Source organism: Bombina bombina, chromosome 3 (assembly GCF_027579735.1).
Source record: "Bombina bombina isolate aBomBom1 chromosome 3, aBomBom1.pri, whole genome shotgun sequence".
Classification (NCBI taxonomy): domain Eukaryota; kingdom Metazoa; phylum Chordata; class Amphibia; order Anura; family Bombinatoridae; genus Bombina; species Bombina bombina.
In genome coordinates this window covers 1,207,220,384-1,207,247,594 of record NC_069501.1, presented here as the reverse complement: position 1 = coordinate 1,207,247,594, position 27,211 = coordinate 1,207,220,384, and the positions used below count along the sequence as shown (strand labels likewise).

The following is a 27,211-nucleotide window of genomic DNA, read 5'->3' as shown; positions in this document are numbered from 1 at the left end:
CGGCGGGATGCCCTCCAGCTCCTGTCGTTAGTTGAAAGTGAGAGTACGTTCACACCATTCTATTCAATGTGCTGACTTGTCGACTTTTATTGAATACCAACATGGACATGAAAGGGGCCACTACCTTTTTAAACGCGCTGAGCAATCTTCTATCAGGTCACCATGCTGCTCTAGAGGAACGCTAACTGCAGCATTTAAAACTGGAGATCCCGAAATACCCCACCAAACCATACCAACTAAGCCTGCCTTGGAGATATGCCTAAACGGTAGCACCTTGGGGCCCCGGTGCTTCATACCTACTCCAGTCGAAGAGGATAAGGCATTAGCTATCAAGGGACCGGCAACGGGTGACAGGATGTTCACTGAAGTGAAAATTGACAGAGCCATCAGAGACGCAGCCTGTGAAGGGATTAGCAAACCTGACATAGCAGTGGTACAATCAATCCCTCTATTTGCTAAGGAACACACTCATGAGAGAGCCCCTGCTGAGCGCTCGTTCCAGGTCCGGGAAGATGTATGGCCAAGTTTACAGTACCCCTTGGCGACTGCGAGAGCCTCTACAGAGCGATCACCCCGAGATCGTAGAGGTACATATATTCAACCTGGGAGACCTGTAGTGACTTTACAAGTTTGGAACAAACCCTGTCACGCCGCTGTGCGGCTGTTACATCGGATCGTTACTCAGCTGCAGGGACACTGTCCTACCACTATTGCCTGTGAAGGGTTCGGACGGTGGGCTACCTGGCAAGTAATCTGTCAAAATGACTATGTAAAAGGAACTCGCACTGGAGTTGGTTGAGCTGGGGTGTTCATCCAGGTTCATCCAGAATTATGTTAAATAGTGTGCTTACATTCACCCAGATCTGTTTGCAAAAATGTCTCTGTTCTTGTTCTTAGTGTTAATGCTGCGTAGTACTGTTTGAATTTATGCTGTTCCACTTTTAATTGCATATAAGGTATTGCCTCTTCCCGTGGTTGTACTTTGGCAAATGGGGGTATAGCTTTCCTCAGAGCCTTTTTCTACTGCTATTGAGACTTTCTTACAAAACCCAATTTAGATGCACACTTCTACATTAAATCCACAATTGCACTTGTTCTTTCCAGTTTCATTCAGCCTTAGCAGAATAGGGAAGTCTTATATTATTATCTCACAGGCGGTATTTTTTTTTCTTCTTTCTATTATTACTATTATTCTTATTTTTTCTTAGCAGTTAACAAATAACAGTTTTACATGTAGATTCGCTGAAGTAGGTACTGTGCTCTATATTACTTCTCTCAGCCTAAACTAACCTCAAGGTATGTGTTTACTAAATGCCTATTTTATTGCTACTATAAACTTGTGGTGCGGTGTTGCATGGCCCACGGACGGGGTGATGCACTACGCGCATAATTGTATAACCAGCTTTTATACTTGGTAACCCATGTGAAATGATTCTAGGCTTGAACTAAGGTTGTTTATATAAGTCATATCTATGCCTGTCTTGCTCATGTTTAATTGTTTTATAAAAAGCCCTGAGATTGTCCCTTTCTTTAAGGAGGTCAGCACGAAAAATCTATATTACAGTACATGGTATTATTTTACCTAGCTGGCACCAAATTTTCTCAAATTACCTTAGTTTATTAATATTATCTATAGCTGTTGTGTCTATAGCAGATTACTTTAGAATGCTTACTAAAAAATGAGGTCTATCAGTTGAGAGCCAAGAGTGGTCTCCATTAGTGAGAACAACCTCCTTCTCTTAGAATTTGCAGTGATGAGGCCCATGAGTGACCTCTTATGTCATCACGGAGGGTAGCTGACCATTAGGCATTTGAATTATTCACTATATTTGTGGACTTCTGTTTTAGAAATATATATTGTATACTTGAAACCATGAGATTTATGTATTTTAGCAATACTGTGTTTTATTGTCCTATGTTTTCTGTATGCCTTATTTCAAACCTCAAATAAAAAGTAAATAAAAAAAAAAAAAGAATAAATGCTTATAGTAAAACAGTTCTTACTGTTTTTCTTAAGCATACACACATATCCTGTGAGGGTCTGTTCACCTTCTTTTGGAGTCAACATTGATGTGAATTACACAAATTAAAGGGACATCAAACCCAATTCTTTTTCTTTTATGATTTAGAAAGTGTGCAATTTTAAACAACTTTCCATTTTTTGACTATTATCACATTTGCTTCATTCTCTTGATATCCTTTGCTGAAAAGCATATGTAGATAGGCCCAGTAGCTGCTGATTGGTGGCTGTAAATAGATGGCTCATGTGATTGGCTGACCCATGTGCATTGCTGTATCTTCAACAAAGGATACCTTATTGGTTCTTATCTACCGTTATTTCTATGTTTCTATGTTTAAAGAATGAAGAAAATTAGATAATATAAGTACCTTTGAATGTTGTTTAAAATTGTATTCTCTGAGGCCTATTTATCAAAGGTCTGTCAGACCTGATTCGACAGTACGGATCAGGTCCAACAGACATCGCTGAATGCGGAGAGCAATACGCTCTCCATATTCAGCATTGCACCTGCAGCTCTTGTGAGCTGCTGCTGCAACGCCGCCTCCTGCAGACTCGCCAGCAGGGGGGTCAATCAACCCGATCATACTCAATCGGGTTGAATTGTGGCGATCTCTGTCTGCCTCAGCAGAGCAGGCGGACAGGTTATGGAGCAGCGGTCTTTAGACCGTTGCTCCATAACTTGCGTTTCTGGCGAGTCTGAAGAAACAAGAACCCTCAAGCTCCATTCGGAGCTTGATAAATGGGCCTCACTATCTGAATCATGCAAGAAGGGGTTAATGCCCCTTTTAATTCTCACTGATGCAATTCACACCACCAGATCTTTGTGCAGGCACAGTCTTTGAATCCTCATTCTCTAGTCCCATGTAGCCTATGTGCGTATGCCACTGAACAGTAATCGCTTTTATCACAGCAGCAGATGCTTCCGCTACATAATAGAAATGGAAAGTGTCTCCTTTGTTCATACTGTTAAAATTGTTACATTAAAGGCAGAAAAGGTTTTTTTAAAGGAAAGGTTTCAGAAGCTAACAAGCACATAAGCTTCACTTTTGATCTTGGACATGATTGGCCCCATATAAAACACATATAAAAATATGTTTCTTTTTTTGCTGCTGTCGGCTTGCAGCAGTAGCCCAAGCTACTACTTTAATTTTAATTTCAAATCTCTGCCCATCCCCTCGTCTACTGCCTTGAATATGTTCCCCATAGGAAATAAGGAGTTTAATACATTTCTATTAATAAACAAATAATGTTGTATGAATTTCCAGTTCACCAAATTATTGCAGGAACTAATCTTGAAAGAAATTAAACATTTTTTTCATGACAAATGGTCTGTGCACATATTTAATAAAGATATTAACAGAACCTAACATACCCCATATCCCATTAAGGCATAGAAAAAAAGTGGAGCACTATTGATAGCACATGGTGCTCTATGAATATCACTGGTCTGTACTCAGAATAGCGCACAATGCAGTATTTTAAATAAATGGTAAAACAGAATTACCAGAGACTGCGTCTTTTTAGCCCCCTTTACTTTCATTGGATAGCGGGACCACACTAAACAATGTGTGAGTTATGTAAATTAATGTAGATGCTTATTATTTAAATAAATGTTTAAAAAGCGTTAAACGTTTAGGGCTTGATTACAAGTGGAGTGCAAAAATATTAGCGCTGCTCAAGTTAAATCAATAGCGCTCCTGTTCTTGCGCTAACATAGCAAGTTTAAAGTGGAGATTGGATAGCACAGCCGCACTAACTTCCTCTCTCTATAGACTTTTATGGGGTGAGTGATAACCCGAAGGTGTGCTAAAAAGTGTTTATATAGCCTTGTTCTTCACTTAGAAGAATATATATATATATATATATACATATATACTGTAGGATATATATATATATATATATAATTTGCATACAAAGAGAGAAGCGCTCTACCAGGAACGAACAACAGCTCAGTGGCTTGTTCTATGGCGATTTACCACCCGGCGGCAGCTTCTTTTAGACCAGTGTGCTTTTCACAGAAGAAAACTTTCCTGAAGTATATCAGTCTGATCCCGCCAAGTAAGGTCAGTCCAGCCCCGAAATACCAGGCAATTCTCCTCTGAACAAGGAACATGACAACCCCAGACGATCGTTTCGGCCTCCTATGGGCCTCGTCAGTGAGGTGCAGCCACATTCCTCTAAGCACACTGGGCAAGGAGTCCACGTCTGGTTTCCCCCATCACCCATAGGGAGACTTCCCCAGGGTTATAATAATTTGCATACAAAGAGAGAAGCGCTCTACCAGGAACGAACAACAGCTCAGTGGCTTGTTCTATGGCGATTTACCACCCGAAGGCAGCTTCTTTTAGACCAGTGTGCTTTTCACAGAAGAAAACTTTCCTGAAGTATATCAGTCTGATCCCGCCAAGTAAGGTCAGTCCAGCCCCGAAATACCAGGCAATTCTCCTCTGAACAAGGAACATGACAACCCCAGACGATCGTTTCGGCCTCCTATGGGCCTCGTCAGTGAGGTGCAGCCACATTCCTCTAAGCACACTGGGCAAGGAGTCCACGTCTGGTTTCCCCCATCACCCATAGGGAGACTTCCCCAGGGTTATAATAATTTGCATACAAAGAGAGAAGCGCTCTACCAGGAACGAACAACAGCTCAGTGGCTTGTTCTATGGCGATTTACCACCCGGAGGCAGCTTCTTTTAGACCAGTGTGCTTTTCACAGAAGAAAACTTTCCTGAAGTATATCAGTCTGATCCCGCCAAGTAAGGTCAGTCCAGCCCCGAAATACCAGGCAATTCTCCTCTGAACAAGGAACATGACAACCCCAGACGATCGTTTCGGCCTCCTATGGGCCTTGTCAGTGAGGTGCAGCCACATTCCTCTAAGCACACTGGGCAAGGAGTCCACGTCTGGTTTCCCCCATCACCCATAGGGAGACTTCCCCAGGGTTATAATAATTTGCATACAAAGAGAGAAGCGCTCTACCAGGAACGAACAACAGCTCAGTGGCTTGTTCTATGGCGATTTACCACCCGGAGGCAGCTTCTTTTAGACCAGTGTGCTTTTCACAGAAGAAAACTTTCCTGAAGTATATCAGTCTGATCCCGCCAAGTAAGGTCAGTCCAGCCCCGAAATACCAGGCAATTCTCCTCTGAACAAGGAACATGACAACCCCAGACGATCGTTTCGGCCTCCTATGGGCCTCGTCAGTGAGGTGCAGCCACATTCCTCTAAGCACACTGGGCAAGGAGTCCACGTCTGGTTTCCCCCATCACCCATAGGGAGACTTCCCCAGGGTTATAATAATTTGCATACAAAGAGAGAAGCGCTCTACCAGGAACGAACAACAGCTCAGTGGCTTGTTCTATGGCGATTTACCACCCGGAGGCAGCTTCTTTTAGACCAGTGTGCTTTTCACAGAAGAAAACTTTCCTGAAGTATATCAGTCTGATCCCGCCAAGTAAGGTCAGTCCAGCCCCGAAATACCAGGCAATTCTCCTCTGAACAAGGAACATGACAACCCCAGACGATCGTTTCGGCCTCCTATGGGCCTCGTCAGTGAGGTGCAGCCACATTCCTCTAAGCACACTGGGCAAGGAGTCCATGTCTGGTTTCCCCCATCATCCATAGGGAGACTTCCCCAGGGTTATAATAATATATATATACAGGGAGTGCAGAATTATTAGGCAAATGAGTATTTTGACCACATCATCCTCTTTATGCATGTTGTCTTACTCCAAGCTGTATAGGCTCGAAAGCCTACTACCAATTAAGCATATAAGGTGATGTGCATCTCTGTAATGAGAAGGGGTGTGGTCTAATGACATCAACACCCTATATCAGGTGTGCATAATTATTAGGCAACTTCCTTTCCTTTGGCAAAATGGGTCAAAAGAAGGACTTGACAGGCTCAGAAAAGTCAAAAATAGTGAGATATCTTGCAGAGGGATGCAGCACTCTTAAAATTGCAAAGCTTCTGAAGCGTGATCATCGAACAATCAAGCGTTTCATTCAAAATAGTCAACAGGGTCGCAAGAAGCGTGTGGAAAAACCAAGGCGCAAAATAACTGCCCATGAACTGAGAAAAGTCAAGCGTGCAGCTGCCAAGATGCCACTTGCCACCAGTTTGGCCATATTTCAGAGCTGCAACATCACTGGAGTGCCCAAAAGCACAAGGTGTGCAATACTCAGAGACATGGCCAAGGTAAGAAAGGCTGAAAGACGACCACCACTGAACAAGACACACAAGCTGAAACGTCAAGACTGGGCCAAGAAATATCTCAAGACTGATTTTTCTAAGGTTTTATGGACTGATGAAATGAGAGTGAGTCTTGATGGGCCAGATGGATGGGCCCGTGGCTGGATTGGTAAAGGGCAGAGAGCTCCAGTCCGACTCAGACGCCAGCAAGGTAGAGGTGGAGTACTGGTTTGGGATGGTATCATCAAAGATGAGCTTGTGGGGCCTTTTCGGGTTGAGAATGGAGTCAAACTCAACTCCCAGTCCTACTGCCAGTTTCTGGAAGACACCTTCTTCAAGCAGTGGTACAGGAAGAAGTCTGCATCCTTCAAGAAAAATATGATTTTCATGCAGGACAATGCTCCCTCACACGCGTCCAAGTACTCCACAGCGTGGCTGGCAAGAAAGGGTATAAAAGAAGAAAATCTAATGACATGGCCTCCTTGTTCACCTGATCTGAACCCCATTGAGAACCTGTGGTCCATCATCAAATGTGAGATTTACAAGGAGGGAAAACAGTACACCTCTCTGAACAGTGTCTGGGAGGCTGTGGTTGCTGCTGCACGCAATGTTGATGGTGAACAGATCAAAACACTGCCAGAATCCAGGGATGGCAGGCTTTTGAGTGTCCTTGCAAAGAAAGGTGGCTATATTGGTCACTAATTTGTTTTTGTTTTGTTTTTGAATGTCAGAAATGTATATTTGTGAATGTTGAGATGTTATATTGGTTTCACTGGTAAAAATAAATAATTGAAATGGGTATATATTTGTTTTTTGTTAAGTTGCCTAATAATTATGCACAGTAATAGTAACCTGCACACACAGATATCCCCCTAAAATAGCTAAAACTAAAAACAAACTAAAAACTACTTCCAAAAATATTCAGCTTTGATATTAATGAGTTTTTGGGTTCATTGAGAACATGGTTGTTGTTCAATAATAAAATTAATTCTCAAAAATACAACTTGCCTAATAATTCTGCACTCCCTGTATATATATATATATATATATATATATATATATATATATATATATATATATATATATATATATATATATATAAATATACAGTATATAATATGCACGTAATATAGTTACAAAATTTAGCTTGAATGGAGACTTGAAGTAAACGGTTAGTGTTAGAATATATGCATAACAAAACACACATATAAAATATTATAGTATTTCCCATTACACACACACACATATATATATATAAATATTCTGGAAGAAGTTCTTGCAAAGCAACTCATGGGTGAAACTCGTCAGATTTTAACCTTGCACTAGCATATAATATTTTAGTATTTTGTATTGTCTTATGCTAATAAAATTGATAAAAGCTATGGATTTTTCTGCTACCTTCATTGGGAAGCTGTTGAGATTTTTTGGTTATGACTTGTGTGCTGGATATAGGAAACTACTGATCCCTAGGGATCAATTTTTTATTTTATTGTTTATATATATATATATATATATATATATTTATATATACATACATATTAAATGTAAAAAAATATCGGCTAGATTTAGAGTTTGGCGGTAGCCGTCAAAACCAGCGTTAGAGGCTCCTAACGCTGGTTTTGGGCTACCGCTGGTATTTAGAGTCAGTCATTAAAGGGTCTAACGCTCACTTTGCAGCCGCGACTTTTCCATACCGCAGATCCCCCTACGCCATTTGCGTATCCTATCTTTTCAATGGGATCTTTCTAACGCCGGTATTTAGAGTCGTGGCTGAAGTGAGCGTTAGAAATCTAACGACAAAACTCCAGCCGCAGAAAAAAAGTCAGTAGTTAAGAGCTTTCTGGGCTAACGCCGGTTTATAAAGCTCTTAACTACTGTGCTCAAAAGTACACTAACACCCATAAACTACCTATGTACCCTTAAACCGAGGCCCCCCCACATCGCCGTCACTCTATTAAAATTTTTTAACCCCTAATCTGCCGCTCCGTACACTGCCGCAACCTACGTTATCCCTATGTACCCCTAATCTGCTGCCCCTAATACAGCCAACACCTACATAATATTTATTACCCCTAATCTGCCGCCCCCGCTATCGCTGACACCTGCATATTTTTTTTAACCCCTAATCTGCCGCTCCGTACACCGCCGCAACCTACCTATGTACCCCTAATCAGCTGCCCCTAACACAGCCGACCCCTATATTATATTTATTAACCCCTAATCTGCCGCCCCCAACGTCGCCTCCACCTACCTACAATTATTAACCCCTAATCTGCCGACCGGACCACACCGCTACTATAATAAATGTATTAACCCCTAAAGCTAAGTCTAACCCTAACCCTAACACCCCCCTAACTTAAATATAATTTAAATCTAACGAAATAAATTAACTCTTATTAAATAAATTATTCCTATTTAAAGCTAAATACTTACCTGTAAAATAAACCCTAATATAGCTACAATATAAATTATTATTATATTGTAGCTATTTTAGGATTAATATTTATTTTACAGGCAACTTTGTATTTATTTTAACCAGGTACAATAGCTATTAAATAGTTATTTACTATTTAATAGCTACCTAGTTAAAATAATTTCAAAATTACCTGTAAAATAAATCCTAACCTAAGTTACAATTAAACCTAACACTACACTATCAATAAATTAATTAAATAAAATACCTACAATTATCTACAATTAAACCTAACACTACACTATCAATAAATAAATTAAATAAAATACCTACAATTACCTACAATTAAACCTAACACTACACTATCAATAAATTAATTAAATACAATACCTACAAATAAATACAATGAAATAAACTAACTAAAGTACAAAAAATAAACAATAACTAAGTTACAAAAAATAAAAAAATATTTACAAACATTAGAAAAATATTACAACAATTTACACCTACTCTAAGCCCCCTAATAAAATAACAAAGCCCCCCAAAATAAAAAAAATGCCCTACCCTATTCTAAATTAAAAAAGTTCAAAGCTCTTTTACCTTACCAGCCCTGAAAAGTGCCATTTGCGGGGCATGCCCCAAAGAATTCAGCTCTTTTGCCTGTAAAAAGAAACATACAATACCCCCCCCCAACATTACAACCCACCACCCACATACCCCTAATCTTACCCAAACCCCCCTTAAATAAACCTAACACTAAGCCCCTGAAGATCTCCCTACCTTGTCTTCACCACACCGGGTCCCAATCTGTCCAGAAGAGCCTCCGAAATCTTCATCCAAGCCCAAGCGGGGGCTGAAGAGTGACGTCCATCCTCCGGCTGAAGTCTGGATCCAAGCGGCAAATGAAGAAGTCAATCTTCGGGAAGAAATCTTCATCCTATCCGGGCAGAAGAGGACATCCGGACCGGCAAACATCTTCATCCAAGCCGCATCTTCTATGTTGTTCCATCGGATGACGAGCGGCTGATCTTGAAGACCTCCGGCGCGGATCCATCCTCTTCGTTCGAAGTCCAACTGAAGAATGAAGGTTCCTTTAAGGGACGTCATCCAAGATGGCGAATTCCGATTGGCTGATAGGATTCTATCAGCCAATCGGAATTAAGGTAGGAAAATTCTGATTGGCTGATGGAATCAGCCAATCAGATTCAAGTTCAATCCGATTGGCTGATCCAATCAGCCAATCAGATTGAGCTCGCATTCTATTGGCTGTTCCGATCAGCCAATAGAATGCGAGCTCAATCTGATTGGCTGATCCAATCAGCCAATCGGATTGAACTTGAATCTGATTGGCTGATTCCATCAGCCAATCAGAATTTTCCTACCTTAATTCCGATTGGCAGATAGAATCCTATCAGCCAATCGGAATTTGAGGGACGCCATCTTGGATGACGTCCCTTAAAGGAACCTTCATTCTTCAGTTGGACGTCGAACGAAGAGGATGGATCCGCGCCGGAGGTCTTCAAGATCAGCCGCTCGTCATCCGATGGAACAACATAGAAGATGCGGCTTGGATGAAGATGTTTGCCGGTCCGGATGTCCTCTTCTGCCCGGATAGGATGAAGATTTCTTCCCGAAGATGGACTTCTTCATTTGCCGCTTGGATCCAGACTTCAGCCGGAGGATGGACGTCACTCTTCAGCCCCCGCTTGGGCTTGGATGAAGATTTCGGAGGCTCTTCTGGACAGATCGGGACCCGGTGTGGTGTAGACAAGGTAGGGAGATCTTCAGGGGCTTAGTGCTAGGTTTATTTAAGGGGGGTTTGGGTTAGATTAGGGGTATGTGGGTGGTGGGTTGTAATGTTAGGGGGGGGTATTGTATGTTTTTTTTTACAGGCAAAAGAGCTGAATTCTTTGGGGCATGCCCCGCAAAGGGCCCTTTTCAGGGCTGGTAAGGTAAAAGAGCTTTTCTATTTTAATTTTAGAATAGGGTAGGGCATTTTTTTATTTTGGGGGTCTTTGTTATTTTATTAGGGGGCTTAGAGTAGGTGTAATTAGCTTAAAATTGTTGTAATATTTTTCTAATGTTTGTAAATATTTTTTTATTTTTTGTAACTTAGTTCTTTTTTATTTTTTGTACTTTAGTTAGTTTATTTCATTGTATTTATTTGTAGGTATTGTATTTAATTAATTTATTGATAGTGTAGTGTTAGGTTTAATTGTAGATAATTGTAGGTAGTTTATTTAAGTAATTTATTGATAGTGTAGTGTTAGGTTTAATTGTAGATAATTGTAGGTATTTTATTTAATTAATTTAATGATACTATAGTGTAAGGTTTAATTGTAACTTAGGTTAGGATTTATTTTACAGGTAATTTTGTAATTATTTTAACTAGGTAACTATTAAATAGTTCTTAACTATTTAATAGCTATTGTACATGGTTAAAATAATTACAAAGTTGCCTGTAAAATAAATTTTAATCCTAAAATAGCTACAATATAATTATAATTTATATTGTAGCTATATTAGGATTTATTTTACAGGTAAGTATTTAGCTTTAAATAGGAATAATTTATTTAATAATAGTTAATTTATTTCGTTAGATTTAAATTATATTTAAGTTAGGGGGGTGTTAGGGTTAGGGTTAGACTTAGCTTTAGGGGTTAATACATTTATTATAGTAGCGGTGTGGTCCGGTCGGCAGATTAGGGGATAATAATTGTAGGTAGGTGGAGGCGACGTTGGGGGCGGCAGATTAGGGGTTAATAAATATAATATAGGGGTCGGCTGTGTTAGGGGCAGCAGATTAGGGGTACATAGGGATAACGTAGGTTGCGGCGGTGTACGGAGCGGCAGATTAGGGGTTAATAATAATATGCAGGGCTCAGTGATAGTGGGGGCAGCAGATTAGGGGTTAATAAATATAATATAGGGGTCGGCGGTGTTAGGGGCAGCAGATTAGGGGTTCATAGGGATAACTTAGGTTGCGGCGGTGTACGGAGTGGCAGATTAGGGGTTAATAATAATATGCAGGGGTCAGCAATAGCGGAAGCGGCAGATTAGGGGTTAATAAGTGTAAGGTTAGGGGTGATTAGACTCGGGGTTCATGTTAGGGTGTTAGGTGCAGACTTAGGAAGTGTTTCCCCATAGGAAACAATGGGGCTGCGTTAGGAGCTGAACGCTGCTTTTTTGCAGGTGTTAGGTTTTTTTTCAGCTCAAACTGCCCCTTTGTTTCCTATGGGGGAATCGTGCACAAGCACGTTTTTGAAGCTGGCCGCGTCCGTAAGCACCGCTGGTATTGAGAGTTGAAGTGGCGTTAAATATGCTCTACGCTCCCTTTTTTGGAGCCTAACGCAGCCCTTCTGTGAACTCTAAATACCAGCGGTGTTTAAAAGATGCGGGGGAAAAAAAGCATGCGTAGCTAATGCACCCCTTTGGCCGCAGAACTCTAAATCTAGCCGTATATGTTTACTATTAAAGTAAATGTTTCAAGAGTGATTTAAAGGGACATGGTATATGACAAGGTGTTGGACTGGAGTGTATATATATATATATATATATATATATATGTTTGGATTTGTATGTGTATATGTATGTGTATATATATGTATATATGTATATATACTGTATACAGAGATAAATAGCATAGTTTAAAACTGTGAAGAACTACACTATTTCATCTTTGACTTAGCTAGCCTACCTTCTGGTTAGTGCTTGGACCTGAGTTTTTCAGCGCACTCCAAAGTAGTACATATGGTTTCGCTCAAACAGTTTACTCTAAGCTTGTAATATGAGAGCTAAAATGGTGCTGTGGATTGTGCCGTAGCGTGTAATCCATTTGTAATGTAGGTCACAATGCATTGTTGTTTTCAACTGCAGTTAAATAAAACAGATTTACTTTTGTGTTTATTTTAACAATATAAATCAGAAATTATTTAAAATAAAATGTTTAATGAATGATTCTTAAATATTTATTAACACCTTTCTACAATAATTAGATATACTACGTGAAACTGCTTTTATAGTATCATTTATTTGTTTATGTTACTTAGCTGAATATGGCTTGGAACTTACAATAAAAAAGGAATTTTTAGGGTTGTATTGATATGACCTGCTTAACCCTTTCAGTGCTAATGACGGCTCTGAGTCGTCACAGAGTTTCTCACTCTGGTGCTAATGACGGCTCAGAGCCATCATGAGCACTCTCCCACCTTGAGGGAGATCTGGGGGCTCCTTACTGCTCCTACCCCAAAGATCGTGCCTGTAGAGTGACAGGCATCGCCAGGGCTTCACGTGATGTGTGGTGACGTCACGCGCAATTACGTGACGACGTCACCGTGCAACTTTATTTATACTTAACAATGTTAAGTATAGGAGGAGGGGGCATGCTGCTTAGAAGCCTGTATCTCAGGCATCTAAGAAGCTACAGACCCCCAAGACCCACTGTTGGAAAGGTAATCACCTAACCTTTCCAACAGTGTAAGTCTTGGAAGTCAGTAAAATAAATAAAAAAAAGCTAAACATTTTTTTAAAAAAAGAGAAAAAAAGAAAAAAAAAAAAGAAAAAAAAATATTAGCACCCAGGTGGGAAATGGCTTAGCAGCCAAATTAAATGATGCACCTTTTTGGTGTTTCACTTGATTAGCTTAGTTTACAATAAAGGCCTCCTGCACCCGCACTTATTCCTTCCACAGTCATGCTCTTTGAAGTACTGGCAACACCAGTCAAAGATTGCTGCCACCAGTAAACATTGCCAATGAGCTTGGGTGCATGAGCAGCACATATGCATTTACATTTAATGCTTGAATGACAAATACAAGCAAAAATGGATATCATAACAGTGATTTTCCAGACGTGGAGGCTAATGGAGATGCTGTATAAGCTCCAAATATCACAGCACTCAAAGATGTCACAGCAACACCCTTCCTTAAAATCCATTATTGTATCCAAGGAAGCAGAACATCAAAATGAAATTTGGGCTCACTTGCTCTTGGTCATGTTACATGACTAAGGGCAAGTGAGCCTGAAACGTTGTTTTGAAGTTTGATGTTCTGCTTCCTTGGATACAATAAAGGATTTTAAGTCATTGGCGGTGCTGCTGTGACTTCTTTGAATGGTCCCTGGCAAAATGAATGCAAATAGAAACATTTCTATTTCACGTCAGGGAGTTGGACAGGCAGCAGATCTATGTGGGCCCTTAATCAGTGACCAACTGCCTGACAGGTCAGTCATGTTTAAGATTATTGAAAGAAAAAGTAATTGAAAATTATACCAAATGAGCTAAGACATAAAATACATACAAAAAAGCCATTTTGCCTTTAAGTAGCCAATCTCAGCACACCTGTCATTCTCTTTACTATATCCTGAAAAACATAATTTATATAAGAACTTATCTGATAAACTCATTCCTTTCATATTGGCAAGAGTCCATGAGCTAGTGACGTATGGGATAAACAATCCTACCAGGAGGGGCAAAGTTTCCCAAACATCAAAATGCCTATAAATACACCCCTCACCACACCCACAATTCAGTTTAACAAATAGCCAAGTAGTGGAGTGAAAAAGAAAGGAGTAAAAAGCATCAACAAAGGAATTTGGAAATAATTGTGCTTTATACAAAAATATCATAACAACCATAAAAAGTGTGGGCCTCATGGATTCTTGCCAATATGAAATAAATTAATTTATCAGGTAAGTTCTTACATAAATTATGTTTTCTTTCATGTAATTGGCAAGAGTCCATGAGCTAGTGACATATGGGATAGCAATACCCAAGATGTGGAACTCCACGCAAGAGTCAATAAAGAGGGAGGGATAAAATAAAAATCAGCCATTTTTCACTGAAGAAAATTAATCCACAACCAAAATATAAGTTTATTCTCATAAATTAAAGGAAAAAACATAAAACATAAGCAGAAGAATCAAACTGAAATAGCTGCCTGAAGAACTTTTCTACCAAAAACTGCCTCCGAAGAAGCAAATACATCAAAACTGTAGAATTTATTAAATGTATGCAAAGAAGACCAAGTTGCTGCTTTGCAAATCTGATCAACTGAAGCTTCATTCCTAAAAGCCCATGAAGTGGAAACTGATCTAGTAGAATGAGCTGTAATTCTCTGAGGCGGGGCTTGACCCGACTCCAAATAAGCTTGTTGAATCAAAAGCTTTAACCATGATGCCAAGGAAATGGCAGATGCCTTCTGACTTTTCCTAGGACCAGAAAAGATAACAAATAGACTAGAAGTCTTCCTGAAATCTTTAGTAGTTTCAACATAATATTTCAGAGCTCTCACCACATCCAAAGAATGTAAAGATCTCTCTAAAGAATTATTAGGATTAGGACATAAGGAAGGGACAACAATTTCTCTGTTAATGTTGTTAGAATTCACAACCTTAGGTAAGAATTTAAATGAAGTCCTCAAAACTGCCTTATCCTGATGAAAAATCAGAAAAGGAGATTCACAAGAGAGAGCAGATAATTCAGAAACTCTTCTAGCAGAAGAGATGGCTAAAAGAAACAACACTTTCCAAGAAAGTAGTTTAATGTCCAAAGAAAGCATAGGCTCAAATGGAGGAGCCTGTAAAGCCTTCAAAACCAAATTAAGACTCCAAGAAGGAGAGATTAATTTAATGACAGTCTTGATACGAACCAAAGCCTGCACAAAACTGTGAATATCAGGAAGCTTAGCAATCTTTCTGTGAAATAAAACAGAAAGAGCAGAGATTTGTCCCTTCAAGGAACTTGCAGACAAATCCTTATCCAAACCATCCTGAAGAAACTGTAAAATTCTAGGAATTCTAAAAGAATGCCAAGAGAATTTATGAGAGGAACACCATGAAATGTAAGTCTTCCAAACTCGATAATAAATCTTTCTAGAAACAGATTTACAAGCCTGCAAAATAGTATTAATCACAGAATCAGAGAAACCTCTATGACTAAGCACTAAGCTTTCAATTTCCATACCTTCAAATTTAATGATTTGAGATCCTGAAGGAAAAACGGACCTTGAGACAGAAGGTCCGGCCTTAATGGAAGTGGCCAAGGTTGACAACTTGACATCCAAACAAGATCCACATACCAAAACATGTGAGGCCATGCTGGAGCCACCAGCAACAAAAATGATTGCTCCATGATGATCTTTGAGATCACTCTTGGCAGAAGAACTAAAGGCGGGAAAATATAAGCAGGTTGATAACACCAAGGAAGTGTCAACGCATCCACTGCTTCCGCCTGAGGATCCATGGACCTGGACAGGTACCTGGGAAGTTTTTTGTTTAGATGAGAAGCCATCAGATCTATTTCTGGAAGACCCCACACCTGAACAACCTGAGAAAACACATCTGGATGGAGGGACCACTCTCCTGGATGTAAAGTCTGACGGCTGAGATAATCCACTTCCCAATTGTCTATACCTGGGATTTGAACCGCAGGAATTAGACAGGAGCTGGATTCCGCCCAAAAAAGTATCCGGTATACTTCTTTCATAGCTTGGGGACTCTGAGTCCCACCCTGATGATTGACATATGCCACAGTTGTGACATTGTCTGTCTGAAAACAAATGAACGGTTCTCTCTTCAACAGAGGCCAAATCTGAAGAGCCCTGAAAATCGCACAGAGTTCCAAAATATTGATTGGTAATCTCGCCTCTTGAGATTTCCAAACCCCTTGTGCTGTCAGAGATCCCCAAACAGCTCCCCAACCTGAAAGACTTGCATCTGTTGTGATCAAAGTCCAGGTTGGCTGAACAAAAGAGGCCCCTAGAACTATATGATGGTAATCTAACCACCAAGTCAGAGATAGTCGAACATTGGGATTTAAGGATATTAGTTGTGATATCCTTGTATAATCCCTGCACCATTGGTTCAGCATACAAAGCTGGAGAGGTCTCATATGAAAATGAGCAAAGGGGATCATGTCCGATGCTGCAGTCATGAGACCTAAAACTTCCATGCACATAGCTACTGAAGGAAATGACTGAGACTGAAGGTTCCGACAGGCTGAAACCAATTTTAAACGTCTCTTGTCTGTTAGAGACAGAGTCATGGACACTGAATCTATCTGGAAACCTAAAAAGGTGACCCTTGTCTGAGGAATCAAAGAACTTTTTGGTAAATTGATCCTCCAACCCTGTTTTTGAAGAAACAACACTAGTTGATTTGTGTGAGATTTGGCAGAATGTAAAGACTGAGCTAGTACCAAGATATTGTCCAAATAAGGAAACACCGCAATACCTCGCTCTCTGATTACAGAAAGTAGGGCACCGAGAACCTTTGAAAAGACTCTTGGCGCTGTCGCTAGGCCAAAAGGAAGAGCGACAAATTGGTAATGCTTGTCTAAAAAAGAGAATTTTAGAAACTGATAATGATCTGGATGAATCGGAATATGAAGATATGCATCCTGTAAGTCTATTGTGGACATATAATGCCCTTTCTGAACAAAAGGCAGAATAGTCCTTATAGTCACCATTTTGAAAGTTGGCACTCTTATATAAAGATTCAAAATTTTTAGATCCAGAACTGGTCTGAATGAATTTTCTTTCTTTGGGACAATGAATAGATTTGAATAAAACCCCAGACCCTGTGTCAGGGTTTGTTCCCTGTTTTGTTTGCCATGTGCTGCTGGCAGCCATTTTACTCACCTCTCTTGCTGACTATGGTGCATTGTGGGGGATGCTGCTCATATCCTGCACTTCCTTTTACGGCCAGACTGGTGTGCATCATCTGTGTGAGACAGGATGCAGTCTCAGAATTGTGATGTAATCACTTATTATTTAAAGGGCCTCTGTTCAGTATGCTTTGCCTTTGCGTTGTCTCAGACCTGTTTGTGAGAGTTCCTGTGTATTACCTGGCTGTCTGATGTCCTTCCTGGTTCCTGATCCCTGGCTTGTTCCTGGCTCTGCTGTTTTCCTTGTTCCTGATTCCGGCTCATCTGACTATTCGCTTTGGCTCCTGACTCGGCTCGTCTGACTACCAGCTCTGGTTTTGACTCCTGGCTTGTTATTTGTTTTGTGGACTTTTTATTATTTTTTGTTATTAATAAAGGTGTGATTATTTTTGCACTTCTCGTCTCAGTTTGATTCCTGGCACCCTGACACCCTGTTCCTGAAACGGAAATGGTTACCCCTGAAAACTCCAGGTCTGAAAACACACTTCAGGAAAGCCTGAGTCTTTACTGGATTTGCTGGGATGCGTGAGAGAAAATATCTTCTCACAGGAGGTTTTACTGTGAATCCTATTCGGTACCCCTGAGAGACAATACTCAGAATCCATTGATTTTAAACAGAATTTGTTCAAACATCCTTGAAAAATCTTTATCTGCCCCCTACCAGCTGAGCTGGAATGAGGGCTGCACCTTCATGCGGACTTGGGGGCTGGCTTTGGTCTCTTAAATGGCTTGGATTTATTCCAATTTGAGGAAGGCTTCCAATTGGAAACAGATTCCTTGGGGGAAGGATTAGGTTTCTGTTCCTTATTCTGTCGAAAGGAACGAAAACGGTTAGAAGCTTTAGATTTGCCCTTAGGTCTTTTATCCTGAGGCAAAAAAACTCCCTTCCCCCCAGTGACAGTTGAAATAATCGAATCCAACTGAGAACCAAATAATGTATTTCCTTGGAAAGAAAGAGATAGCAATCTAGACTTAGAAGTCATGTCAGCATTCCAAGATTTAAGCCACAAAGCTCTTCTTGCTAAAAGAGCTAAAAACATAGATTTAACATCAATTTTGATGATATAAAAAATAGCGTCACAAATAAAATGATTAGCATGTTGAAGCAAGCAAACAATGCTAGACAAATCAGAATCCAATTCTTGTTGCGCTAAATTTTCCAACCAAAAAGTTGATGCAGCTGCAACATCAGCCAATGAAAATGCAGTCCTGAGAAGATGACATGAATATAAATAGGCTTTCCTTAGATAAGATTCAAGTTTCAATCTAAAGGATCTTTAAAGTAAGTACTATCTTCCATAGGAATAGTAGTACATTTATCAAGAGTAGAGATAGCCCCATGAACTTTGGGGATCTTTTCCAAAAACTCTAAAGTAACTGCTGGCAAAGGATACAATTTTTTAAACCTTGAAGAAGGATTAAAAGAAGTACCAAGCCTATTCCATTCCTTAGAAATCATATCAGAAATAGCACCAGGAACTGGAAAAACCTCTGGAATAACTACAGGAGGTTTATAAACATAATTTAAACGTTTGCTAGTTTTAATGTCAAGAGGACTAGTTTCCTCCATATCCAATGTAATCAACACTTCTTTTAACAAAGAACGAATATACATATAAATAAATAAGTAGATTTGTCAGTGTCAATATCTGAGGCAGGATCTTCTGAACCAGATAGATCCTCATCAGAGAAGGATAATTCAGTATGTTGTCTGTCATTTGAAATTTCATCAACTTTATGAGAAGTTTTAAAAGACCTTTTACGTTTATTAGAAGGGGGGATGACAGACAAAGCCTTCTAAATAGAATCAGCAATGAATTATTTTAAATTCACAGGTATATCTTGTACATTAGATGTTGAAGGAACAGCAACAGGCAATGTACTATTACTGATGGACACATTATCTGCATGTAAAAGTTTATCATGACAACTATTACAAACCACAGCTGGAGAAATAACCTCCATAAGTTTACAACAAATGCACTTAGCTTTGGTAGAACTGTTATCAGGCAGAATGATAGAGAAAAAGGCAAGAGGCATATAGGAATGGGGCTTTACATAATGAAAATATTTGGTGCCAAGAATGACGCACAAAAGAAACAGAATTTTTTTTTGGCGCTAACAACATCTGGAAATGACACCCTCGCGTCATTGAAGACGCAACCTTGTGAAAGGACTCAGCGTCAACTAAGACGCCGGAAGTGACGAATTTGCATCATCAAATTTAACTTTGTGCCAAAAAATCTTGCGCCAAAAATGACGCAATAAACTTTAGCATTTTGCGCCCTTGCAAGCCTAATTCTGCCCGCAAATTTGAAAATGACAGTCAATTGAAAAAAGACTATACCCCAGGTAAGAAATACATTTTCCTAAAAAATGCATTTCCCAGATATGAAACTGACAAAAGGAAATATACTGAAAACCTTAATCATGGCAAATATAAGTACAATACATATATTTAGAACTTTATATAAATACATAAAGTGCCAAAACATAGCTGAGAGTGTCTTAAGTAATGAAAACATACTTACCAAAAGACACCCATCCACATATAGCAGATAGCCAAACCAGTACTGAAACGGTTATCAGTAGAGGTAATGGAATATGAGAGTATATTGTCAATCTGAAAAGGGAGGTAGGAGATGAATCTCTATGACCGATAACAGAGCACCTATGAAATAGATCTCCCGTGAGGAAAACCATTGCATTCAATAGGTGATACTCCCTTTACATCCCTCTGACATTCACTGTACTCTGAGAGGAATCGGGCTTCAAAATGCTGAGAAGCGCATATCAACGAAGAAATCTTAGCACAAACTTACTTCACCAACTCCATAGGAGGCAAAGCTTGTAAAACTGAATTGTGGGTGTGGTGAGGGGTGTATTTATAGGCATTTTGAGGTTTGGGAAACTTTGCCCCTCCTGGTAGGATTGTATATCCCATACGTCACTAGCTCATGGACTCTTGCCAATTACATGAAAGAAAGTATAACATATTAATTTGATACAACAAGGCTTGAAGAAAACATTTTGCCTTAAAGCTTACAGAATGCATGTTTTTTTATTAGTTTTTTCTTTTAATACTGTGTTGAATATCAGTATAAAGAGCATCTTTTTGAACTTTTTGAAGTGTGTTTGTCCTATTAGGTTGAAACATACATATGCGTGTTCAAGACTTACCCAATAAAGTTTGTGTAGACCGGGTAGCTGACGCTTTTTGTCTATAACTTACACTAATATGCTGCTTGAAGTTTGTATATATAAATGGTAGTGTATATTGTTGTAGGACACGGCTATAAAGAGCAGGTGCTGGGTATTTTATCAGCTTTGGCTGAGGATTCAGCTACTGGTGGTTTTTGAGGACACGACCATCCTTAAAGGGACATTATACACCCCAAAAAATGCACTAATTAAATAAAGCATTAAAAGAAAATGCACACAATTCTATCTCCCTTTTCTGGCTTGTGGTTCATGATAGAAATAACTTTATAGGCTCTTACATGCAATTCCACAACAGAGATCCGGCATTCGTTATAAAGAAGCAGAGTATGTGATACGACCAAGACCCGTGTGAAGCAGGCTGCACTTCTAAATGACTCTGGAATACACTAAATGATTTCTTGAGCAACACATACGTTTATTTACTCTCCTGTTTTTTAGTTTGATTTTTAAATTTATTGCTTATGCACAATATTATAATTTGCTAACTTTAGTCTGAATCGTCTTAAGAAGCTTCTCTTTTATATCTGTCTAATAGTTTATCAGTGTGTTTCTGTGTACTTATTAGGTATGTGCATTCAGATTTTTTCGTGAGGATCCAAATGCGGAATTAAAGGGACACTAAACCCAAAAATGTTATTTTATGAGTCAGGTATAGAATACAATTTTAAATAACATTCCAATTTACTTCTGTTATCAAATTTGCTTCATTCTTTAGATATGCTTTGTTGCAGAAATAGCAATGCATATAATTGAGACAATTACACGAGGCATCTATGTGCATCTACCAATCAGCAGCTACTGAGGATATCTAGATATGCTTTTCAGCAAAGAATATCAAGAGAATGAAGCAATTAGATAACAGACGTAAATCAGAAAGTTGTTCAAAATTGCATGCTCTTTATAAATCATGAAAGAAAAAAAAATTGGGTTTCATGTCCCTTTAAGAAGCCGCTCTTGACTTCAGATATTTTCACAGCTGGATTGATTCCTGTAAAAGATCCCCACTCTAAGATCAAGTGCAAATCCAGATCTTAAAGTGGGGATCTTTTACAAAAATCAATCCGGCTGAGAAATTTGAGAAATCTGAAGGGATCGAGCGGCTTCTTACTTCCGCATTGCCCAAACCTAGCACTTATACATTGCCATACCCATACCCAGTTAAAAAAACATTAAACAGTAAATAAATGCTAGATATAGTGATGTACTCTAAGCAAAGATTAGCCTAGTTTATATAACTTCCTTCAGTTTCCTTAAAGGGACACTGAACCCAAATTTTGTCTTTCGCAATTCAGATAGAGCATGCAATTTTAATCAACTTTCTAATTTACTTTTATTATTAATTGTTCTTCGTTCTCTTGCTCTCTTTATTTGAAAATAAGGTATCTAAGCTTTTTTTGGGTTTCAGAACTCTGGACAGCACTTTTTTTATTGGTGGATGAATTTATCGACCAATCAGCAAGGACAACCCAGGTTGTTCACCAAAAATGGGCCGGCATCTAAACTTACATTCTTGCATTTCAAATAAATATACCAAGAGAATGAAGAAAATTTGATAATAGGAGTAAATTAGAAAGTTGATTAAAATATCATGCTCTATCTGAATCTTGAAAGAAAAAATTTGTGTTCAGTGTCCCTTTAAAGTAATAGGTGCAGTTATATTTTAACTAAAGTTCCCCACTTGTCTGTGCTTCTGAAAAGGACAATAAGGAATATATATAAAACAGGCAATAAAAAGACTGTATAAATGAGGCAGTTTGGTAATTATCTATCAGTGTTTCCACACAGTCATGTTTGCAGTCTCTTTTATGGCATGTTTTATATCTAATTGCTTCGGCAGCAGAAATAGATAAGGGGAAATTTAAGTTTAAACATAGCGGCACCCATTACTTTATAGAAAATCAGTGGAATTTAGAAAACTATTTTCAGAGGTAAATAACAGGAAAAGCGGAAAAAATAAATAAAGTATATTACAAAGTTTTTTTTAACTATAGATAATGAACAATTGTATATTACAATCTCATACTTTTTATACCAGTAAATAAGGTTTTGGGAAAGAGTGTTGTTTTCTTTTGTTTTTTTTGTTTCTTTTGTTAAAGGGACAGTCTACTTGATAATTTTTATTGTTTAATAAGATAGATAATCCTGGGGGCGGAGTTTCGCCGTGCTGGGACATGGCAGCACTGTAAACGAGCTCCGTAGCTGTCAGGACATTATAATCCTAGAAACAGCAATCGGAATGGCCAAGATAGCTCCATGAAGGTTTAATACTGAGCTATAACAAATACCCACAGACTTTAAGAGTTCCTTGAGCAGGGGCGCGCTGACTGCTGAGAAGAAAGATACAATAGACGCCAACGCCATCTTCAATCACAGACCGGATCACACACTCTGAGAGAACAACGCTCATACAGAGTGATTACATCGGAACTCCAGATACCTTGCCGAAAAGTTTGAGAATCAGCCATTTCATATCGGCTCCAACAGCAGAAAACATTGAAGGGCTTGGTGTGGGCTGTGAAACACAGAGGATCCACTTTATTGTGGCCCATGTGGGATTACTCATCTGAGATCCGTGATTTATAAAAAAAAAAAAGACAAAATACACCCAATAAAATGCTTGATTTGGACACTCTTATTGGTGATAGAAATGACGGTCCTAGGCTGCTGGGTAACCACAAAGCCAAAAGTGTATTAAAATTTAACGAGGCCAAAAAAACCCATAGGCAAGCAGCAATACATTTATGCACGTGGGAAAACCGACTGTGTTCATAAACATACTACAAGACCAGAAAAGCGGCCCTAAGATACCCACAGGACTAAACTTAAGTTATAAGAAATTCAGAATACTTGAAGAGATATATTAACCTAACCTTATCCAGATTCAGATTGACTGCAATAAAACCAATAGGCTTACATCCCACAGAGGGGGAAATGGAGGAAATCAAGCCCTCATTTAAAAGTAACAACTCTGGTGAGTCCAACTAACATCTGCACAAGATATACTGGTCTGCTGGCCTTTCAGACATAAATGCTCTTGCCTAGATAAATAGTTGAAATGCCAGTCAGGAAGGGGAATAAACCAGATAAGCATAATAAATAATAAACCTCCATCTTTGTCCCCCTCTGTCTATACCTTTTTTCAAACTTCTGAGCAGACTGCACCAGATATACCACAGCCCCAAGAGTTGTACTCATCAGACACCTTACCAAATATGCCTGGAAATCAACAAGACCTGCTGCTAGCTATTAAATCACAAATAGCAGGGCTGCCTTCCAAAACAGATCTGGAATCCTTGAAGTCCATCATAAAAGAAGAAATAAGAGACCTGAAGAAAGACCAAAACAAACTTGGATCTAGAATTGACTACCTGGAAGATGGTCAAGACAATTTAACTAACCTAGTTAGTTCTATCACCCAGCAATTGTCTATACAAGATTCAATTATACAAAATTTACAAGAAAAAAATCTCGACAACAGAGGGAGGAGGAATAACTTTAGGATTAGGGGAATCCCAGAAGAGATCACCCAAGAACAGCTCACAACTCATGTGAAAGACTTATTCCACTTTCTAACACCCCGCTCCCCCTTCTTCAAAATGAAGATATAGAAAGAGTTCACAGAGCCTTATGACCCCCTACTCCACCCACTGATCCACCTAGGGATGTTATCTTAAAGGACCAGTCAACACAGTAGATTTGCATAATCAACAAATGCAAGATAACAAGACAATGCAATAGCACTTAGTCTGAACTTCAAATGAATAGTAGTTTTTTTATGTCTATTTCCACCCCCCTGTACCATGTGACAGCCACCAGCCAATCACAAATACATACACAAACCATGTGACAGCCATCAGCCAATCACAAATGCATATACGCTTATTTTGTGAATTTTTGTACATGCTCAGTAGGAGCTGGTGACTCAAAAAGTTTAAATATATAAAAAAAACTGAATTTTTTTTTAATGGAAGTTAATTGGTAAGTTGTTTAAAATTGCATGCTCTATCTGAAAAATTAAAGTTTAATTTTGACTTGAGTGTCCCTTTAAGGCTACTGAAATATACCACAAAAGAAGAGATCTGGCAGGCTGCCAGAAATAGGCAAGCTATCTCTTTTCAGAGTCATAATCTGCAAATCTACCAGGATCTCTGCCCACAAACAATCCAATGGCAAAAAGAAGTGCGTTTCATCACCAAAACGCTACAAGAGAACAATATTAGATATCGCTGGGGTTTTCCATTCAGCCTCTTCATCACCCATAATGGATCCCAAATAGTCTACAAGAACTTCAGTGACCTGGACTCTTTGGCTAAAACCCTCAACATTTTTTTCGAACCACCACCAGAAAGAATTATTGATTTTCTCCATCCATCTGTGGATTAAGACAAAGCCCTCCCTAAAGAACAACGAACTCATTGGAACAAAGTTCTTCCAAAAAGACCCAAAATGGGAGCCTCATCACCCTCAATGGACATCTGAGCCCAGCTGACAGCTTGTATCCTCAGAAAACAGAACGGTCTGAAAGCAGTGGTATGAAACACTCACACCACAAAACATATGGACTGTGTTATATTAAAATACAATATTATCAGCACTTACAACATTAAACACAATTTTTTATTTTAACTTCCATGAAGATAACCACACGCTTAGGCGGTTAGGCAACAACAGGGATTCCTCCTAATATACACTAGCAAATTACCACGTAGCCAAATTACATAAAGCTTCTGAGATATTATCCCTTCCTAACATCCTTCAAGACCATATCCATCTTAAACTAGATACTGATACAATGGGGCCTAGTTATCAAGCCATCTACTTTACCTGCCTTCGCCGGCCCAATACGCCCGCCTAAGCTCGCCTACCATCGCCGCCCACGGACCTGAAAATTTTTGCCTAAGTTATCAATAAAGCTGTCAAAAAGTCGCGCACCAAGAACGGGGCGATGAGCAGCGGACTGTGAGAGTTATCACTCATCCGATCTCGCTGCTCTTCGGCTTTTTTACAGCTTTATTGCTAGCCTGTCAATAAGCACCCACACTAAACTACACTGTTCTACCCCTATACCGGCGCCCCCAGAGCCCCCCGCAACTCAATAAAGTTATTAACCCCTAAATCACCGCTCCTAAACCCCGCCGCAACTCTTATAAATGTATTAACCCCTAAACCGCCGCTCCCGGACACCGCCGCCACCTACATTATACCTAGTAACCCCTATCCTGCCCCCCTATACCGTCGCCACCTATAATAAAGTTATTAACCCCTATCCTGCTGATCCTGGACCTCGCCGCAACTAAATAAATAGTTTAACCCCTAAACCGCCGCTCCCGGACCCCGCTGCAACCTATATTAAACTTATTAACCCCTAATCTGCCCCCCCCACACCGTCGCCACCTATAATAAATTTATTAACCCCTATCCTGCCCCCCACTATGCCGCCGCCACTGTAATAAAATTATTAACCCCTAAACCTAAGTCTAACACTAACCCTAAAACCCCCCTAACTTAAATATTAATTAAATACATCTAAATAATATTTTGCTTATTAACTAAATTAATCCTATTTAAAACTAAATTCTTACCTTTAAAATAAACCCTAATATAGCTACAATATAAATAATAATTATATTGTAGCTATCTTAGGATTTATTTTTATTTTACAGGTAACTTTAAATTTATTTTAACTAGGTACAATAGCTATTAAATATTTATTAACTATTTAATAACTACCTAGCTAAAATAAAGAGAAATTTACCTGTAAAATAAAAACTAACCTAAGTTACAATTACACCTAACACTACACTATACTTAAATAAATTATTCCTATTTAAAACTAAATACTTACCTGTAAAATAAACCCTAAGATAGCTACAATGTAATTAATAATTACATTGTAGCTATTTTAGGATTTATATTTATTTTACAGGTAACTTGGTATTTATTTTAGCTAGTTAGAATAGTTATTAAATAGTTATTAACTATTTAATAACTACATAGCTAAAAGAAATCCAAAATTACCTGTAAAATAAATCCTAACCTAAGTTACAATTAAACCTAACACTACACTATTAATAAATTAATTAAATAAATTACCTACAAATAACTACAATTAAATACAATTACATAAACTAACTAAAGTACAAAAAATAAAAAAAGCTAAGTTACAAAAAATAAAAAAAATAAGTTACAAACATTTAAAACATATTACAACAATTTTAAGCTACTTACACCTAATCTAAGCCCCCTAATAAAATAACAAAGCCCCCCAAAATAAAAAATGCCCTACCCTATTCTAAATTTAAAAAGTTCAAAGCTCTTTTACCTTACCAGCCCTTAAAAGGGCCTTTTGTGGGGCATGCCCCAAAGAATTCAGCTCTTTTGCCTGTAAAAGAAAAATACAACCCCCCCCAACATTAAAACCCACCACCCACATACCCCTAATCTAACCCAAACCCCCCTTAAAAAACCTAACACTACCCCACTGAAGATCATCCTACCTTTAGTCGTCTTCAGCCAGCCGACCATCGATGGAACCGAAGAGGAGATCCGGAGCGGCAGAAGTCATCATCCAAGGGGCGCTGAAGAAATCTTCCATCCGATGAAGTCATCATCCAGGCGGCGCTGAAGAATTCTTCCATCCGGGCGATGTCATCTTCCAAGGGGCGTCTTCAATCTTCATCCATCCGGAGCGGAGCAGAGCCAT

The 27,211-nt window shown here is 39.0% G+C and overlaps 1 protein-coding gene across 1 annotated transcript in view; it reads right to left on the bottom strand.

Moving 5' to 3' along the window:
* DLG2 (discs large MAGUK scaffold protein 2) overlaps positions 1–27,211 on the bottom strand; it is a 2,066,337-nt gene that overhangs the window by 1,211,341 nt on the left and 827,785 nt on the right.